The sequence below is a fragment of the Monodon monoceros genome, unplaced genomic scaffold, assembly GCF_005190385.1.
Source record: "Monodon monoceros isolate NGI ecotype Baffin Bay Population unplaced genomic scaffold, NGI_Narwhal_1 Super_Scaffold_18, whole genome shotgun sequence".
Classification (NCBI taxonomy): Eukaryota; Metazoa; Chordata; class Mammalia; order Artiodactyla; family Monodontidae; genus Monodon; species Monodon monoceros.
Genome location: NW_021703774.1, coordinates 84062965 through 84074740, shown reverse-complemented (window position 1 = coordinate 84074740; position 11776 = coordinate 84062965). Strand labels below are relative to the sequence as shown.

The following is an 11776-nucleotide window of genomic DNA, read 5'->3' as shown; positions in this document are numbered from 1 at the left end:
CTACAATCAAGATGTCAGCTGCAGTCATCTCAAGTCTCAAATAGAAGAGGATACACTTCCAAGTTCTCATATGGCTCCTGATAGGCATCAATTCTTTGCCACATGCACCTTTCCATAGCACTGCCTTATGACATGGAAGCTGATTCTCCCCATAGCAAGGTATTCAAGAGACAGCATGAAATACAGCACCCAAAACAAGCCATACACTCCTTTTATAACCTAACTCAGAAGTGCCATCACATCAGTCCTGCTGTATACTATTCCTTAGAAGTAAGTTGAAAAGATCACACTCAAGGGGAAGAAATTACACAAGTGTGTAGATACTATGGGGTGGAGATCACTGGGGGCCATCTTAGAGGTGGTCAACTACACAGTGTTTGTTGGGTCAGGAGAAGCTAAATTTAATTGTCTATATGATAACCATACTTTGAAAGCAAAAGATCAGAGCACATCTAATACAGAGTCAAATGTAGAGAAGTTAAAGAAAGGGGTGACAGAATTGCTTTCTATTCTCAAAGATTTGTGTAGGATCTCCAACTTTCTTTTAGGAAAATTGGTCAAATTCATAGTAGTTTATAGGGAAATGTATATCTTTTGCACTTTCCTGAGGCAAAGGAGCAGAGGAGACATTCTCATGATTATCACAAGTATCAAACATGTCTCACATTCAACATGCACAAAATAAAACTTATTATATCTTCCAAGCCTGTTTCTCGTCTTTGTTCCCCCATATCAGTGAGTGATAAGACCACCTTCTGGTTGCCATAGCCAGAAACCTGGGCTTTGTCCTAACTCTAGCCTGCCCTTCACTCCCAACATCCAGTCAGTCATAAAGGTCTAAGGATTCAGCTACAAAATACCTAATTCATCCACTCTCCCCATTTCATTTCTTACCTATATTCCTTCAGTTGTCTACTATCTGTTCTCCTAGTACCCACTATTGACCCCATCTAAGCTATTCTCCATACAGTAGCCAAAATAATATTTCTAAAACATAAATATAATCAGGAGACTTTCGAACCCTGGGTCAAGATGGCAGAGTAGGAGAAAGTGGAGTTTGCATCTCCTCACAGGTACAGCAGGGATGCATCAGAACAGTTCTCTCCGAGCACCTTCTAGGCATTGATGGGGAACCTTGGACACCTGGGGGATGGGGGGGGGGTCCCTGTGCAGCTGGGTGGGACATGGGAGGGAAGGAGAGAGGGAAGGAGGGAGGGAAGAGTGATGGAGACGGGAGAGGGCTGGCACCCCTAAGGGGAGGGGCTGGGGGAGAAGAGAGGTTTCAGCACTCAGGGGGACACACTAGTGGCAGGGGGATCAGCAGGGACGGGGGGACCTTCAAGGGGCGGGAGGTCAGAGGGCTGCCCTGCAAAGGTCTGTGGGGGTAGGGACGGGGTGGGGCCTGTGTGTGTGGTCTGTGCCAGGCCCCTACACACCCCAGCCTGGGTTGTGTGTCCCCTGGTGGGGAGAAGGGCTGGGTGCTGGACAGTGGGGTTTGGAGGGTGGACCCAGGGAGGGGACCACTGTGGGAGGTGGGGAGATGACCTGGGGTGGCAGGGGGGAAGTGTTCCACAGCCAGGAAGGTTGGTGGAGGAGGCCCAGGCCACCAGGAAAGTGGGGCGCAATTGTTGAGTGATGCACAGAGGACAAGGCCACCATTGCAACACACTTCTCTGCCCACCAGCCTGGCCTCCTTGGGCAGTGGCAGGGGCACACTCCTAAGCAGACTCAACCATCCCTCAAACCAGGGTTTCCCCCCACCACTGAGGCCCCAGCAAGCCTGCTAGGGTGCTGGGCCTGAGCCTTAACCTCATGGAGATCTCTTCAGGCCATATAGGTCCCATGCCTGAGCCCTGCCCCTGCTGAGGCCTCCTCTGGCTTCTCAGGTCCCAATGGACCCAAGTACAACACCCCCCAGGACTTCTGGGGGCTTCTTGGGTCCTGGTGGACCTGAGGACTGTCCCCCACAAAGCCTACAAAGGCTGCGCAGGTCCTGGTGGCCCATGTGCCGCCCCCGACAAAGCCCCTCCTAGGGCTATGAGGGTCCAGGCAGGTCGAGCACCACCATTCTCCAAAGCCTCCTCAAGCCATGATGGCCCCTGTGGACACACCCATGGAAACCTGCCCCCAAGCTGGCTTGCATGAGCACATGTGCTCTGGGTCAGCTTCAGGAGCAGACACTGGTGAAAGAAATACACGCAGAGGTGGGGCTGACACAGAGGGTACAGATAACTACCTAAAGGTGTTGGAGGGGGGTTGGATGTAGCTCACTGTGGGGGCAATGAAACTGATAGCAGACGCACCAGGGAATTTTAATTTTTTAATTAAAAAAAACTTTTTTTTCAAAACCAACTTTATTCATGACACATATTAAAAAAAACTCCCACCCCCTGGAAATGAGCTAAAAAAAAGCCAAAATCCACCTCCCACCTCCATGTCCCCACTTCCTCCCATTCCCTCCAAACAAAAGGGAAAAAAAGGCAAAGGAAAACACAGCAAAACAAAAAAACCCCCCAAACCCCCCAAAACAAGGTAGTGCATTTCCCCAGGGGAAAGGGGAAATTACACTGGAGCCGCTGGGAGCGGATAGGAGATCCTCTGGCTACAGAATCCTGCAAAGAAAGACAGACACTCAAAACAGAAAAAGAAACACAAAAGGAAACAAAATAGATCACCAGGCAATCTGGAGGGGCAGGGAGCCAGAAAAGAGGGGTGAGGTGGGTGGTAGACCTGGCAGGACAGGAACAGGCAGGAGGGGACTATGAAAGCTAGGGGGAAGATGGAGGGAAGGTAACAAGCAGAAGAGTTTGGTGTCCTTCCAGAGCCCTGGGTAAAAAAAACACCTCCTACCACCCATGCCCACCTACCCTTGAGCAGCCCGCAAGGGGGCAAAGGGGGACAGGGAAACAGGGGGAGCAGCTTGTGTGGTTGAGACGTGTCCATGGCGAATCCCCAGAGTGAATGAGCAGCCCCCTGCCCCACTCCCTGGGCCTTCCCTTACTCCCCAAAGCAGGTCCCTCCTCAGCAGTTAGAGTTATGGGATTCTCCCCCCTTCCACAGTATATCTTTTTTTTTTTTTTTTTTGCAGTACGCGGGCCTCTCACTGTTGTGGCCTCTCCTATTGTGGAGCACAGGCTCCGGATGCGCAGGCTCAGCGGCCATGGCTCACGGGCCCAGCCGCTCCACGGCATGTGGGATCTTCCCGGACCGGGCACAAACCTGTGTCCCCTGCATCAGCAGGCGGACTGTCAACCACTGCGCCACCAGGGAAGCCCCATCTTTTTTTTTTTAATTTTTTTTTCTATCAAGGTCATCTTCTGCTTTTCTTTTTTTTCTTAATTCTTTTTTTTTCCTTCTTTTCTCTTTTTTTCCTCTCTCTCCTCCTAATACACACTTTTTTTAGTAAGGGGAATACCATGATGTCGCTCTAGCCCTGCCCCTGTAGACATGACCCCAGGGCCTGCTGTTAAAACCACTGCAGAATCGAGAGTGGGAACTGCTGTAGTTGGTGGTCCGGGCACGGTATCAGGCTCGTGGGAAACCCCGGTCTGTTGTGCTGATGCCTGGTCTGTTGGTTTGTTTTGGGATCACCTTGACTTGTCTTCCTCTAAATAGGGACTCATCTAAGGCCAAGGAAGTCCTCACTGACTCTTTGTCTGAGAACTCTATATATGCAAACCCTTTGGGATGGCCACTAAATTTGTCACATAGTATAGTAACACAGTTGACTGAACCACAGCCATGAAAGTGTGCTTCCAGCTCTTCTGCTGTTGCACCATAGTCCACATTGCCAACATAGATGGAACGGGAATCAGCCTCCATCTTCTCCTCAGTGGACATGATCACTGGGCCAGCATTGTCTGCAGGTAGACTCATATTCATCTGCTTCTCTACCTCGTTCTGTAGCTCCTTTAGCTTCTCAGTTTCTTCCTCCATCTCCCTGACTCAAGCCTTGATCACTTCCAGCTCTGGGTCCTCAATGGCGCCATCCCTCAAGTCACCCTCGACCAGTCCCGGCTTCTCCTCCTCCTGGCTGCTGGGGGCTCCCGAGCCAGGCCCAGGGCCTGGAGCTCCCAGGGGGGCATGGGACCAGGGCGGCTCCTCTTCGGGCTCGGGCTCTGGCTCAGGCTCCAGCAGCAGATCCTCAGGCTCCAGTTCCTCAGACTTCAAGCCATTCCCGTAGTACCCTGTGCCCCCCGGGACCCCCTCCCTGGCCTCCCCACCAGCCCCGGGCACAAGATGGTGCCACCGCTCCAGCCCAGAGTCCCAACCGCCCGCAGCCTCCACTGCTGCTGCCACCGCCACCACCACCACCATCACCCTAAAGTTAAAAAAATTTTTTTGGCTGCTGTGTTTTGTTGTTTCATTTTTATTTTTATTTTTCATAATATATTTTTTATTTTTCTAATTTTATTTTATTTTTTATTCTTTGTTATTGTTCTGCTCTTTTTTGCTTGTTGTCTTTTTTTGTTTCTTTTTGCTGCACCTCATGGCTTGTGGGATCTTAGTTTCCAGGCTGGAGGTTGAGCCTGAGCCCCTGTGGTGGCAGCATTGAACTAACAGAGAACTTCAGACACCAGAGAACATTAATCTCTGTGAGCTCTCACAGAGATCCTCACCTTGGCACCAAGACCCAGCTCCACCCAACTGCCTGCAAACTCCAGTGTTGGATGCCACAAGCCAAACAAGCAGCAAGACAGGAATATAACCCCACCCAACAATAAAAATGAGATGACAGAGAAATATGTTACAGATAGAGGAGCAAGGCAAAAGCCTGCAAGACCAAATAAATGAAGAGGAAATAGGCAATTTACTTGAAAAAGAATTCAGAGTAATGATAGTAAACATGATCCAAAATCTCAGATATAGAATGGAGGCATGGGTCTAGAAAATACAAGAAATGTTTAACAAGGACCTAGAAGAACTAAAGAACAAACAATCAGTGATGAACAACACAATAATTGAAATGAAAAATACACTAGAGGGAATGAATAGCAGAATAATTGAGGGAGAAGAATGAATGAGTGAGCTGGAAGACAGAATGGTGGAAATAACTGTCTAGGAGCAGAAAAAAGAAAAAAGAATGAAAAGAAATGAGGACAGTCACAGAGACTTCTGCAACAACATTAAATGCACCAACATTCGAATTATAGGGGTCCCAGAAGAAGAAGAAAGAGAGAAAAGACCTGAGAAAATACTTGAAGAGATTATATTCGAAAACTTCCTTAACATAGGAAAGGAAATAACCACCCAAGTCCAGGAAGGGTAGAGAATCCCACACAGGATAAATCCAGGGAGAAACATGTCGAGACACCTATTAATCAAACTAACAAAAATTAAATTCAAAGAAATATTAAAAGCAGCAAGGGAAAAGCAACAAATAACAGACAAGGGAAACCCCATAAGGTTATCAACTGATTTTTCAGCAGAAATTCTTCAGTCCAGAATAGAGTGGCAGGATGTATTTAAAGTGATGAAAGGGAAGAAACTACAACCAAGATTACTCTACCCAGCAAGGATCTCATTCAGATTCGACAGAGAAATAAAAAGCTTTATAGACAAGCAAAAGCTAAGAGAATTCAGCACCACAAAACTAGCTATACAACAAATGCTAAAGGATCTTCTCTAAGTGGGAAACACAAGAGAAGAAAAGGACTTACAAAAACAAACCCAAAACAATTAGGAAAATTGTACTAGGAACATACATATTGATAATTACCTTAAATGTGAATGGATTAAATGCTCCAACCAAAAGACACAGACTCTCTGAATGGATACAAACACAGGACCTGTATATATGCTGTGTACAAGAGTCCCACTTCAGACCTAAGGACACATACAGACTGAAAGTGAAGGGATGGAAAAAGGTATTCCATGCAAATAGAAATCAAAAGAAAGCTGGAGTAACAATACTCATATCAGGCAAAAGAGACTTTAAAATAAAGACTATTACAAGAGACAAAGAAGGACACTACATAATGATCAAGGGATCAATCCAAGAAGAAAATATAGCAATTTTAAATATATATGCTCCCAACATAGGAGCACCTCAATACATAAGGCAACTGCTAACAGCTATAAAAGAGGAGATTGACAGTAACACAGTAATAGTGGGGGACTTTAACACCTCACTTACACCAATGGACAGATCATCTGAACAGAATATGAATAAGGAAACACAAGCTTTAAATGACACAATAGACCAGATTGATTTAATTGATATTTATGGGCCATTCCATCCAAAAACAGCAGATTACACTTTCTTCTCAAGTGCACACAGACCATTCTCCAGGATAGATCACACCTTGGGTCACAAATCCAGCCTCAGTAAATTTAAGAAAATTGAAATCTTATCAAGCATCTTTACTGACCACAATGCTATGAGATTAGAAATCAATTACAGGGAGGAAAAAATGCTTAAAAAACACAAACACTTGGAGGCTAAACAATACGTTACTAACTAACCAAGAGATCACTGAAGAAATCAAAGAGGAAACAAAAAATACCTAGAGACAAATGACAAAAAAACCACAACCATCCAAAACCTCTGGGATGCAGCAAAAGCAGTCCTAAGAGGGAAGTCTATAGCAATACAATGCTACCTCAAGATATGAGAAAAATCTCAAATAAACAATCTAACCTTACACCTAAAGGAACTAGAGAAAGAAGAAAAAACAAAACCCAAAGTTAGTAGAAGGAAAGAAATCATAAAAATTAGGAGAGAAATAAATGAAATAGAAACAAAGGAAGCAATAGCAAAGATCAATGAAACTAAAAGCTGGTTCTTTGAGAAGATAAACAAAATTTATAAACCTTTAACAAGACTCATCAAGAAAAAAAGGGAGAAGACTCAGAAAAATAGAATTAGAAATGAAAAAGAAGTAACAATTGACACTGCAGAAATACAAAGCCTCATGAGAGATTACTACAAGCAACTATATGCCAATAAAATGGACAACCTGGAAGAAATGGAAAAATTCACAGAAAAACACAAACTTCCAAGACTGAACCAGGAAGAAATAGAAAATATAAACAGACCAATCACAAGCACTGAAATTGAGACTGTGATTAAAAATCTTCCAGCAAACAAAAGCCCAGGAACAGATGGCTTCACAGGAGAATTCTATCAAACATTTAGAGAAGACCTAGCACCTATCCTTCTCAAACTCTTCCAAAATATAGCAGAGGGAGGAACACTCCCAAACTCAAACTACGAGGCCACCGTCACCCTGATACCAAAACCAGACAAAGATACTACAAAAAAAGAAAATTACAGACCAATATCACTGATGAATATAGATGCAAAAATCCTCAACAAAATACTAGCAAACAGAATCCAGCAGCACATTAAAAGGATCATACACCATGATCAAGTAGGGTTTATCCCAGGAATGCAAGGATTCTTCACTATATGCAAATCAAACAATGTATACACCATATTAACAAATTGAAGGATAAAAACCATATGATAATCTCAATCGATGCAGAAAAACTTTTGACAAAATTCAACACCCATTTATGATAAAAACTCACCAGAAAGTGGGCATAGTGGGAACCTACCTCAACATAATAAAGGCCATATACAACAAACCCACAGCAAACATCATTCTCAATGGTGAAAAATTGAAAGCATTTCCTCTAAGGTCAGGAACAAGACAAGGATGTCCACTCTTGACACTGTTATTCAACATAGTTTTGGAAACCCTAGCCATGGCAAACAGAGAAGAAAAAGAAATAAAAGGAATACAAATTGGAAAAGAAGTAAAATGTCACTGTTTGCAGATGACATGATACTATACACAGAAAATCCTAATGATGCCACCGAAAACTACTGATGCTAGTCCATGAATTTGGTTAAGTTGCAGGATACAAAATTAATGCACAGAAATCTCTTGCATTCCTATACACTGGCAATGAATTAGCAGAAATATAAATCAAGGAAACAATCCCATTTACCATTGCAACAAAAAGAGTAAAATAGCTAGGAATAAAATTACCTAAGGAGGCAAAAGACCTGTATGCAGAAAACTATAAGACACTGCTGAAAGAAATCAAAAATGACACAAACAGATGGAGAGATATACGATGTTCTTAGATTGGAAGAAACAAGTTTGTCAAAATGATTATATTACCCAAAGCAGTCTACAGATTCAATGCAATCCCTATCAAATTACCAATGGTATTTTTCACAGAACCAGAACAAAAAATTTTACAATTTGTATGGAAACACAAAAGACCCCAAATAGCCAAAGCAATCTTGAGAAAAACACAAAACAGAACAAAACAAACAAACAAACATGGCGGTGAAGGAATCAGACTCCTCGACTTAAGACAATAATACAAAGCTACAGTAATCAAGACAGTATGGTACTGGCACAAAAACAGAAATATAGATCAATGGAACAGGATAGAAAGCCCAGAGAGAAACCAACGCACATATGGTTACCTTATCTTTGACAAAGGAGGCAGGAATATACAGTGGAGAAAAGACAGCCTCTACAATAAGTGGTGCTGGGAAAACTGGACAGCTACATGTAAAAGAATGAAATTAGGACACTCTCTAACACCATACACAAAAATAAACCCAAAATGGATTAAAGACATAAAGGTAAGACCAGACACTACAGAACTCTTAGAGGAAAACATAGGCAGAACATTCTTTGACATAAATTACAAGATCTTTTTGACCACCTCCTAGAATAATGAAAATAAAAACAATAATAAACAAATGGGACCTAATGAAACTTAAAATCTTTTGCACAGCAAAGGAAACCATAAATGAGATGAAAAAACAACCCTCAGAATGAGAGAAAGTATATGCAAACGAAGCAGCTGTGAAGGGATTAATGTCCAAAATATACAAATAACACATGCAGCTCAATATCAAATAAACAAACAACCCAATCAAAAATTGTGTGGAAGTGCTAAACAGACATTTCTCCAAAGAAGACATACAGATGGCCAAGAGGCACATGAAAAGATTCTCAACATCACTAATTATTAGAGAAATGCAAATCACAACTACAATGAAGTATCACCTTACACCGGTCAAAATGGCCATCATCAAAAATTCTACAAACAATAAGTGCTGGAGAGGGTGTGGAGAAAGGGAAGCCTCTTACACTGTTGGTGGGAATGCAAACTGATACAGCCACTATGGAGAACAGTATGGAGGTTCCTTAAAAATCTAAAAATAGAACTGCCATATGACCCAGCAATCCCACTCCTGGGTGTATACCCAGAGAAAACCATAATTCCAAAAGATGCATGCACCCCAATATTCATTGCAGCTCTATTTACAATTGCCAGGACATGGAAGCAACCTAAATATCCATCAACAGTGGAATGGATAAAGAAGTTGTGGTACATATATACAATGGAATATTTTTCAGCCATAAAAAGGAATAAAATTGTGCCATATGCAGAGACATGGATGGACCTAGATACTGTCATACAGGGTGAAGTAAGTCAGCAAGAGAAAAACAAATATCGTATTAACACATATATGTGGAATTTAGAAAAATAGTAAAGATGAACCTATTTGCAAAGCAGAAATAGAGACAGAGACATAAAGAACAAACCTATGGACACCAAGGGAGGAAAGGGTGGGGGGGGTGGGATAAATTTGGAGATTGGGATTGATATATATACACTACTATGTATAAAATAGATAACTAATGAGAACCTCCCATATAGCACAGGGGAAAAGAAAAAGAAGATACAATCTGTTTGTTAGACATATTTTAAGGTAACCTTAAAAATGCATTCTAATATACACTAGGTGTAGACAAATACCGTTTGATTCCACTTATACGAGGTACCTATAATAGTCAAATTCATAGAGTCAGAAAGTACATTGAAAGATGTCAGGGGCCAAGGCGTGAGAGGTGGGTTGGGGAGGGGGAATGGGGATTTAGTGTTTAATGAGGACAAAGTTTCAGTTTAGGAAGTTGAAAAATTCTGGAGATGAATGATGGTGAGATTTGCACAACAATGTGAATGTACTTAGTGTCACTGAACAGTACAGTTAAATATGGTTAAAATCATGTGTTTTATATTATGTGACTTTTACCACAATTAAAAAAATACTTAAAAAAATCAGGAGACTTTCCTGCTTGAAACCCTTCAATAACTATGTTTCTCTTAGAATAAAGTCCAGATTCCTTATTTTGCCTACCAGGCTGTACATGATATGCTTTACTCTTAGGTCTTCAACCTCAACCTCTGCCATTACCACTCTTTTATTCTATGCTTTAGTTGTGTTAAAATTTATTTAGTTGCTCTAAGCTTTATCAGTACTAAACTTTTCCCACTCATCCACTGATACCATTTGTCTGGACAATTCTTACCCTCTGCTTTCTCTAAAAAAGCTTTCCTTAATACTGTAAAGTTTAATATTGAAATTGAGCAGAACCCTGAGGGGTTCCTGGGCACAAAAGCCTTTCTGTCTCCTGTTTCTTGACTCTGCCTCCATGACATTCCCTGAGTTCCAAAGGGCAGATTCCAACAGTTGCTAACCTGGGAAAGGAAGGGATGCAAAGACAAGGGAGGGGCAGCCAGGGAACAATAGTGCAGCCTTAAGGCATGGTCCTGGTTCCACCTCAAGGGATGCACATAACAATGTCTTTAAGCTCTTTAACATGCCATTATTCTTCATACCAGAGAAAGACCTCCTGAGGCTACATTAAAGGAACCAGAGAAACTCATCAAGAAAATTACCTGAGATCAGATTAGAGGAGTAGAGGCCCTGCATACACACTAATCTTATCAGCAACCTCACCCTTGAACCATTGATATAAAACTCCTCATCAAATCCTCCCCTGTTGGAACACATATTTGTTGGGGCAGGAGCTCACTGTATCCACTTTTGCCTGGCAAAGCAATAAAGCTATTCTTTTCTACTTCAACCAAAACTCTGTCTCCAAGATTCGATTTGGCACTGGTGCACAGAGGCTGAGCTTTCAGCATCAATATCTATTGAGGTTTTATCAAGTATGAGACAGTGTGCTAAGAACTTTACATACATATTCCTATTTAAATCTTGACAAAATGTCTCTTGTGTTTACCTCCATAACACACTCATAGAAATTCCATAGTTCTTATCACATTTTTTATCAACTATTTGTCTATATTAATTATATTGACCTGATCACATTAGAAAAAGAGAGGGGAAATGTAAAAATTAACTATAAATAAAAATTGGTCCATAACCACAGATATAGTTAAAATTTTACAGCCCTTGAGAGAATATGGTAAAAAAAAATTAGGCCAATCAATTTTTTAAATGTAGGTGGTGGAGATAATTTTCCAAAAAAATAGAAATCATCCAAATTGATTAAAAAAGAAAAAGAGGATTTCTGTTTCTGATAAGACAACAGACAATATTACTAGACTAAACTTCTTATTTTAAATAACTAAGATGCTAGATAAAAACTTTAAAATGTTTTATTAAGAGCACTGTTGAATGCTTGCTTTGGCAGCACACATGCTAAAATTGGAATGATACAGAGAAGATTAGCCTGGCCCCTGCACAAGGATAATACACAAATTTGTGAAGCATTCCATATTAAAAAAAAAAAAAAAAAGCACTTTTGAGCAGCAAAGAAAGTAAGAAATTCTCAATCCAGGGATATAGTGATGGTGTGAACCAGATAGGTAAAAGGAATTTGAGGGCCTTTGCTAAACTAGGTAAACTTGGGTATCAGTTTTCGTAGTCTCATGGCACATGGAGTACAGGAGGAAAATTTTGTGATCTGCTCAAAATGGGGAGTATAAG

General features: G+C 41.7%; 1 non-coding gene and 1 pseudogene across 1 annotated transcript; one reads left to right on the top strand and one right to left on the bottom strand.

Moving 5' to 3' along the window:
- Positions 1 to 3326: 3326 nt before the first annotated feature.
- Positions 3327 to 4317, bottom strand: LOC114897913 (annotated as a pseudogene).
- A 7151-nt stretch (positions 4318 to 11468) lies between these two features.
- LOC114900073 lies at positions 11469 to 11571 on the top strand. The gene has a single exon (XR_003794700.1). It is a non-coding gene; the product is annotated as a U6 spliceosomal RNA (small nuclear RNA).
- Positions 11572 to 11776: the final 205 nt, after the last annotated feature.